Here is an 8,917-nt window from a genome sequence, read left to right on the forward strand (position 1 = left end):
TGAGTCAAATAACTTAATATTTTAGTCCAATGTTTTAACGTTATAAGTTAAAATTAAATTAACGATACATTGAGTAGAAATAATAGCGACCTATAGGAATGACTAAAAATGATTGAGCTCAAATTTAAAACAGTGTAAATATGTATAGACTTGAAATGAAAAATCGCCAGTATTACAAGGAAGCGTCATTCTTCAAAATCTTTATTTCTTTTTATACTACAAGTTTTTGATACTACAAGTTTCATGTCTGAAAAGTACACGTAACATACAGCTCATATATAACTGAGACACAGCTAATACAAGATGACGAAAAAGTATGGAACCGTTAAAATATCTCTAAATTAAATTTGAGAAAAAATGTTACCTACAAAAATGGTACAACTTTACTCAAAAAGAGTCTTGTTGCATTATTTAGAAATTTAGTAGATTCAATCAGTACGTCTTAACAAACAAAAAAAAAAGAACGGATGAATCATAAATTGGAAATTACCAGATTATAATAAAGTCTATCAAACGTTCTAATTATAAAATCTTAAATCTTATTATAATAACCAGAAATTGGGCTTAGTTTCATCAAAATACACTCAATACATTTTTTGTTGATATAATAAAATCACTTTTCTCTGAGTGCCGAAAAGAAATAGATAATGGTAAAATCAATTTTCGGAAAAATCGGGTTTTTAAGACTATATAAAGATTATTGTTATCTTTTAAATAGAATTACATGAGTTTTGTTACATAATATGATTCCTCCGTTATTCCGTATATAAAAGTATTAGAGTTTATCGAAAAATCAATAGTTTTCAAGATATTTTATATTTTATTTTAATATATTTTCACATAAAATATAAAATATCTTATAAATTATTAATTATTAATTATTTTATAATAATTATACCTTAATACTTATATTCACAGAATAATAAGATGAATTAATTGATGTTAAGAAAACACATTGTTGCTTTTCAAAACAGTTTTATGCAATTTGCAGTCCGCAATTACATATTTTTTAGAAAAGTAACGTGTATTTTTTAAACTAATTCACTCATTTCATTGTTCTGCACATCAAAATTACGGTATAATTATAAAAAAATATTTTATGAAATATTTTATGTTTTAGGTCAAAATATATATCAGAATAAAGTATAAAATATCTTGTGTTAATTTGTCGACAAATTCATTTTAATACTTTTATACGCAGAATAATCATTATGTAACAAAAATCATATAATTTTATTTAAAAAATGTAACGGTACTTCATATAGCCTTAAATAGCCGATTTTTTTTTTCAAAAATTTATTTTACCATTATTTTTCTCCCGCAGATTATACAACTTTTGTACGTTACATTTTTTTCGCAATTTTTGCCTTTATTTTGAGATATTTTACCGGTTCCATACTTTTTCATTACTCTACGTGTAAGGAGGATTATGAGCAGCACACATGCATTTACGTGGATATACATCTATTATTGTTTTATTTGCGCGATATGCCAATATTACTCCCGTTGCAACGATACACTGAGTTTCGAGTTCGCGTATAGTGCGACGACGATCGCCGAGAGATACAATCGTTAATATATGTACCGAGGTCGCGATCTGATTAAAAATCTACGGGCGTTCATATAACTCTCGGCCATATGCCGCTCGTCGACGCGCGGTTCCAGAATGCCCTTTAAATTATGGAGCACGGGAAATGTCGTACGTTATATACGATTGCGTGCCCCGCTGCAACAAGCGGCCACGTTCTCCCGGCAGGGTTGTTTGCTAACCCTTGCCTTACTCGCCCGCGAAGTACGGCCGGGCCCTATTCGCGGCCGGGCGGCTATAACGCCGCTCCAAGTCCGGGGGAACGATACCCAGCAGGCTAATTTCAGGATAAGCCGCGGTAATGCCGTGTACAATCGTCACGCAGCCGGCGCGCGCGGCGCGAGGGTGAATTCGGAATCCGGGCCGGGTGCGCGTCGCGTCGCGTCGCGTCGCGTCGCGTCTGGCCGGCCGATGTGACTTGGATCGATGCTGCCTCCTTCATTAGAGCACCGTTCGGCGGCCGGCGCGCTCGTCCATCAGAAATATTAATGACGGTGAAATTACAGGCTCCATGTAATTGACGAGATACGCGACGTAAGATCGTTCGGTACACGCGAGATCGCGGCGGCCCGCGCGAGCTTCGCAACCGCGCCGCGCCTTCGTCCGTCCGGGCCGCATTTCCTCCTCCCCTGATGCGCGGGAAGCGGAGGAGCACTTGTTTGTGCACAACGCGAAAATAATGTTCCTTGATTACGCTTTCTCTCTCTCTCTCTCTCTCTCTCTCTCTCTCTCTCTCTCTCTCTCGAAGTCGGAAAACGCGACAATCCAAGGTTGCGCGTGTCGTAACGAAAGATCGATAGCCGCTAGAACACACGAACGGGCGAACGAATCAACGAGAGCGAATAGAGGGCGAGACAGAGAGACGGAAAATAGATGTACAATGTCTCCCGCTGTCCGTTATCATTGCTCTTATTAATAATAAATTCCGCCGGATATGAGAATCATCTCTTTGTAGCGAAAATTTTATGAGAAGGTCAAATCGTCGACCAGCGGCGCACATGCGAAATTAATGGCGTTTTGACAAATGAAATAAAATACGAAATTTCGTTTCTAATTAACGCGCCAAGTGGATACAGAGAGAGATTTGAAACGGTAGCAATTGTGAGAGAGATAATGGTCTCTCTCTCTCTCTCTCTCTCTCTCTCTCTCTCTCTCTCTCGTAAAGCGGCGCGAAATATTTATTAAAGAGAAAGCAATTTATTCTTTAATTTGTCGTCATTAACGGCGATACAGCGACGGAGCGTCGTTGAGGAAAAATGGAGCAATGGTTTTTTTTCCTGTTTCAAACGATTCTCATCACTTTTATCCGTCTGGCCGCGATTGCCTGCGACGGATGGTGCGATAATGTGGTGCCCTAAATCAAACTGTATGCACCGCAGACTACCTCGATCGCGCACGAAATTCCACGAGGCGGATCGTTTCTTATCGTTTCCCCGCTAATCGTGTCTTATCGCTGTGCAAACAAGCGATTCCCCGTATGCCGGCGTATACAAATAGCGGCGTAACCGAATGGATCTCGGTTTTCCGGTCGAACGACTCCTTTTATCGATCCAACCGAGTGGCAGATTCGTCGACATGCGACGACAACGCCGCGCGATGCAATCGAGCCTGATCGCATGTGACTTTAAGATGTATCGCTTAAGAATGTATCGCCCGTGTATAGTCTCTGCAAAAAAAAAGTGACTGGAAATTGGAAATGTGTCAATATTTACACTTTTCGTATAAAAATAAATGTTGTATACATATGAAACTGTTCAATAACGTCAATATTTATATTTAACAATTTTATAGTTTATTTCCTTTATTTGCTAGCATTTTTCATTTTTTGTTTTTGTAATACTCTTGATGGAAAATTTTGGATGAAAAAATGCTCTCAATCAAACTTGAAGAAAATAAAATATGAATACAAAAAACGTCATTTTTTATAATAATTGAATCAAAGATATAAAAAAAATAACTGTGCTTCAAATTTCAGTAAACTTTTTTATTTATAGACCAACTAAACTCTGTATTATAATGAAACGTGATATAAATCATCTTGAGTAGGGTAACTCAGGGGAAGATGTCACGGGTATGTAACTTTATATCTTTTCAATCATTATTGATATATAAAAGAAAAAAAAACAATAGAAAATTTGATTGACATATTTATTCTGGTCTCAATTACAGAAATGTATTACGTACATATTTTGCACAGTAATAAAAATAAATAGAACCTTTGAAGGTAACGTTTTATACATCCAATTCTATGGATAAGATGTCATGAGATCTGGAGTAAGATACTATAAGATATCATAACATTTTAATTATGAATAAATTAATATTTATCTGTAGAAAATAAAAAGTATGCTATTCCTCTCAACAGAAACAAAAAAGAATAGTTATTTTTTACAAATTAAACAGACTTTACTCTCTTGAAACTTGAACCACATACAAAATTATTCTTTTATTTTTAGAGCAATTTTAAAAATAATAATTGAAAGTAATTAATATTTATTAATATTTATTAAAACAAGACAGTATATTGTTCGTCAATGATTTGTGGAGCTTTGCAAATTGCAATAGCGATAAAATTCTACTGTTTGGATTAATGTTTTATAAATGATAACGATTTTATAAAAATATATACATAATTACAGACAGAATATGAATATTATCATGCAATATTATATTTAATAAAAAGCAAGATATTATACTGCAGGATCACTCAAACCGTGCATTAATATTTTACATCTTTACGTTGAGTAAGATACCACTTGTGACATTTTACACCAACAAAAAAGGGGCATTTTATCTCGACACTAGAAAAAATAATGTTGAAAATTTCCATATCAAACATGTGCTATTAATAATCATTTTAGAGATTATAAAATTTATTTGATATTGAACTTCAATGTCACCCACTGTGATATAAAGCCTACAAAGGATTAATATGAATTCTAAATCATGTAAAACAATAACGGAGCAGTATTTTTTCAATTTACCTCGATAAATCTAAAGTTTTTTAAAATAAATGAGCAGCCATTGTGATATGGTCGTTGGCACACAAATAAATAATCTAAGCGTGTCACTAACGTCGTTCATGCATAAATGAGAAAATTATTAGTAATTGACATTTTACCTGATATAGCGTCTTCCCCCTGACTTACCCTGTTGAAAACTTAAAGTGCTTATAAAAAAAAAAAATAAAAATAAAAATTTTTTTATCGCTTCAATATTTTTCTCTTTGTCATATATTACATAAATGCCATACGTTCCTAGACAACATATAGTTAAAAATTGTTATATTTTTAAAAGTTATACTTTGATCTTTTGCAAAAATATAAAACACAAAGCTATAAAATTTTGATTTTTTGCAAAAGTATCTGTAACATGTCTTTTAGACATCTTTAAAAAGTTGTACCTCCCGATTTCAGACTTTATATTGTTTGGATTTCCCTTACAACATATATAAAAACATACCACTTCTTGAAATAACTTTTGGTCCAGACAGAAAATTGCCGCTAAATTTTTATGACTTTCAAATGCAATATAGAACAATCTGTACATTTTTCACAATTTTTTTCATTATTTTAAAAATGGGTGTATTATATGTTTAACCGATCGATCACATGTGCTCGTGGTAGAAAAGAAAAGAGAAATCTTCGGCGTTCTAAACGTGCGCGTTCGTAAACGCAGCACTCGGGCCAGCGATTTTTATATCCGGGTGGGTTTGCGCTCTCGCCACCCTTGGTGAAAATAAGTCCCGGTCTACAATGAATGTTGTAAGCCTTAAGCCGTAAGAAATTGATCAACCATGATCGATTATTCTCCTCATATTCAATTATGATTGGTCAATTTTTTACTACGTTTAATATTGTAAACCGGGACTTAAAGCGTAAAGCGAGGATTGGAACGTCGGGACGTAAGGATAGCGATATGGAAAGAGCGATGAGAGCGTGAGCGAACTCTTTAAGAAGCGTAAGCTGGAACATCGGAGCGTAAAGACGCTTGTATGACGTTTGTATGACGCTTGTATGACGCTTCAAGGAGTTTTCTATTTTTTTCCCGAGACGCGTCGCGACAACGTACGGCGCCGAGGGGTTTCCGTAAGCCTCAGAGATCTCGATAAACAACGGGGGCGGGTGTGGAGAGGTGCATATACCGGAGGGGGCAGAAGATAAGCGCGGAAGTTAAAAGTAGCGAGGGCAGGCGAGCACCGCCGCCCGGCCGTGTGTGCCTCTCTACTCTATCGTTCCACAAACAGCAGAACCGCCTTGCCGAGCATCATTTGTCAAGGCAGAAGCTACTCGACGTCCCGATAATTTTTTATTATGCAAGTAGGCCGCAATAAATCCTTATCTAACCGCATTTCCCGCCGCGGCGCGTCACACGAATTACCGTTCGTGTTGCGCAAAAAGCACGACCCGATTAGCGATATTCACCGTAAATGGCGTCGCGATGATTGCGGAGGGAGGAAAATTGCGGGAGCTCCAATGTCGTTACGACGACGATACTTAAGCCGGTATTTATAGTTAATTCTTATTTCAAGACAGTCTTAAGTAATGTCTTATGAAGCCAATACTGCTCTTTAATTGGCTGATGACATCTTAAGATGGTACCTAAACTGATTATGAATACCGGCCTTAGGGATGTACGATTTGGATCGATTTTTTAAAGAATCGATCTTCTTGACCCCAAAAATCGATTTTTTTTATCTCAATTAAATTTGCAGATTGATTCTTTCGTGAAAAAAATCAAATTGATAACAAGCGTAATTATTTATTTTATTTATGGCTAAAGTTGCATTCTGAAATTCAGAATGCAAGAAGTTCGATTCTTGAAAACATGCGAATAACTTTCGCATACAAAACTAGTAGTATAGCGCATAGCTAATGAAATTATTTAATAGCATTTTTCCATCGGCTATTGTGTCACTTTTGTATGCAAAAGTATATATTATATTAAACGACAAATATATTTAACGTTATTTTTTTATAAATTAGCAGTGATTTTTATTTAAGTTAAGTTAGATTAGATTGATTTTTTAAGAATCGATTATTTGGCGCTCGATTTTTTTCATGAATCGATCTTCGTGATTACGATCCAGATCGATTTAAAAAGAATCGATCGGTCGAATACTACATCCCTACATCCCTAACGATCATACTCGACGACGATTGTGGTACGTGTGTGTCACTGGCGTCGCATCACGCCAGAAGGACTCCGAATGCGATCTTTCGCGCATACGCCGAAAATCCGAGCTGGCCGCGCGTGAATCCGCGCGCCGGCATCGAGCGATATGCCGGCGCGTATCCGTTGCGCAAGGTCAAGGCCTCCGCGAGACCCGGCGAGTGACGCGGCGCGTTGCGCCGCGCCACGTCTCTCTCTCTCTCTCCCTCTCTCTCTTTCTATCTCTCTCTCTCTTCGGCTTAAGATCGGCGTCAGTCAGGGCTTCGCGTGGCCGTCGCCGAGACGTCGAGACGCTCGCGCGTCCAAGTGAAACGCGTCTCGATTACGAGCGGGCAAATAGTGTAGGTATTCGTCGCGAAGAAACACCATCCGTGCTTCGCGTTCTCCTGACAAGCGTGAAACATCTTCGGAGCAGTGCACGATCCGCAAAAGACGCGTAATAACGCGAGAGTATTTCTGGCGAGAGAGAGAGAGAGAGAGAGAGAGAGAGAGAGAGAAGGAGAGAGAATTTCCGCAGAAACACACGGGGTGCATCGGCGTAACAAAACGCGCGGCGACTTGCAGCGTGCGACGCCGCTGCGCTGCTGAGGGTAGGCTATGTATATCGGGGCGTCGTGACGCTTGCGCGGGTTTCATCGACGATCAGCTGGCTGGCTGGCGGAAGCTCCCGCGCTGAGGGTAGAGCAGGGCGAGAGCGGTGGAGGGATGGCAGTCGGTCGGAACGCGGACGGAGATAGATGAAAGGAGCGAAAAAGGGAGGACGAACGGTCTATAACCACACACGTACGATCGTACCATCGTACCTATCGTCACCGACGTCGACGTCGACGACGACGTCGACGACGAGGAGGGCAGTGCCGACGGCGGCAGCCCACGCACGTTTTTGGCGATTCCCCGCGTTGTTGCTGCTCGCCGGCGTTATCGGCGTCGTCGCCGTCGCCGCCACCGTCGACGACGGCGACGGCAGTGCGCGTCAGTATACGTGCGGTGCTGCCGTGCAGTGCTGCCGTATCGGTCGCGTTTCGTCGGTCGGTCGGTCGATAGAGGCACATACACCGCCGGCGAAGGTGCGACGCGCGTACACGTCCAGCTTCGATGAGCCATTCGTCGCCCATATTTTATAATGCGGCGCGCCCGTTATCATCGTCGCGCTTCCTGTCCCTCCACCGTCACCACCACCACCGCGTTGTCGTCGACCACGACGGGCTGCTGCTGCTGCTGCTGCTGCCGCCGCCGCTGCCGCGCGCTGCGCGTCCACCAGACCTCGTCGCGCTCACCGCCGGGCGACTCCGTCGTAAAGACTTGAGAGCGCGTCGCGGTATTCGCGAGCGACGCGTAAGACGAGCAAGACAGGCAGGCAGCGTCGCGTGCGCGATCGGTAGAACCGAAAGCCGGAAGTCGCGTGACGTAGTTTTCCTCGTGCATTTTTCCTTTTTCCTTTTTCCTTTGCGTAGGTTTTTCCCGTTCGCACGGACCGTGATTCGACGCGTGAGAGAGAGAGGGCCCAGTCCAGGATTCCCTCTATCCCAAACCGGAAAGCGCACGATCGCAGCTGAGTTTTCTTTCGTTCGGTCCTCACCAAATACCAAGTGTTGCGAGGGACAGTTCCTAACGATCCGCGACAGCGAGGTGTCTCATGGTGCCGCCGATTCCTCCACGCGTGGGACATGGACCGCCACCAGCGGCAGCTGTCATTGTAGCGCGCGTGACGTCTTGGCGCCTAAGCGGTATGAGTCACGCTTAATTATTGGGTTTGACGTTTTAGTGATTTGTAGCCGCGACACTTGTTATCCCTCATTTCGGATCGCGCCAGTCGCAGCCGGGTCCATCCAGTTGGAGAATTAGCCATTCTTCGCGCGCCATCGAACCGGTCGGCAGAAGGTTTTCTTTTCCTCCTCGTGTCTCGTTACGACCGTCTTGAAATTACGTTCGTTTTAAGCTCGTGAAATCGTAAAAAGAAAATTGGAGTATCGTCCACACGCATCACCGGGAGAACCCCTATGTAAACAGACTGCGATCGAAGACACGAGTTTTCCTGACGGCAGAGGGAGACTTCCGAAATCGCTCTATCGGTTTGTACCGCATAGCGCGAGCCGAGGGGGGTAGCAAGGGGTGTGTGTATGTGTGCGCGCACGTGAACCCCTCGGAGAGGAACCC

The 8,917-nt window shown here is 41.4% G+C and overlaps 1 long non-coding RNA gene across 2 annotated transcripts; it reads left to right on the forward strand.

Annotated features, from left to right (window-relative positions):
- The first annotated feature begins 4,113 nt into the window (after positions 1 to 4,113).
- LOC120358493 lies at positions 4,114 to 8,711 on the forward strand. Of its 2 annotated transcripts, none has more exons than XR_005575437.1 (2): positions 4,114 to 7,350; positions 8,215 to 8,711. It is a non-coding gene; the product is annotated as an uncharacterized LOC120358493 (long non-coding RNA). The 2 variants fall into 2 exon arrangements; XR_005575438.1 differs by having other exon boundaries at positions 4,114 to 7,101.
- The last annotated feature ends 206 nt before the right edge of the window (positions 8,712 to 8,917 follow it).

The sequence above is a fragment of the Solenopsis invicta genome, chromosome 8 (genome assembly GCF_016802725.1).
Source record: "Solenopsis invicta isolate M01_SB chromosome 8, UNIL_Sinv_3.0, whole genome shotgun sequence".
In the NCBI taxonomy this organism is placed as follows: domain Eukaryota; kingdom Metazoa; phylum Arthropoda; class Insecta; order Hymenoptera; family Formicidae; genus Solenopsis; species Solenopsis invicta.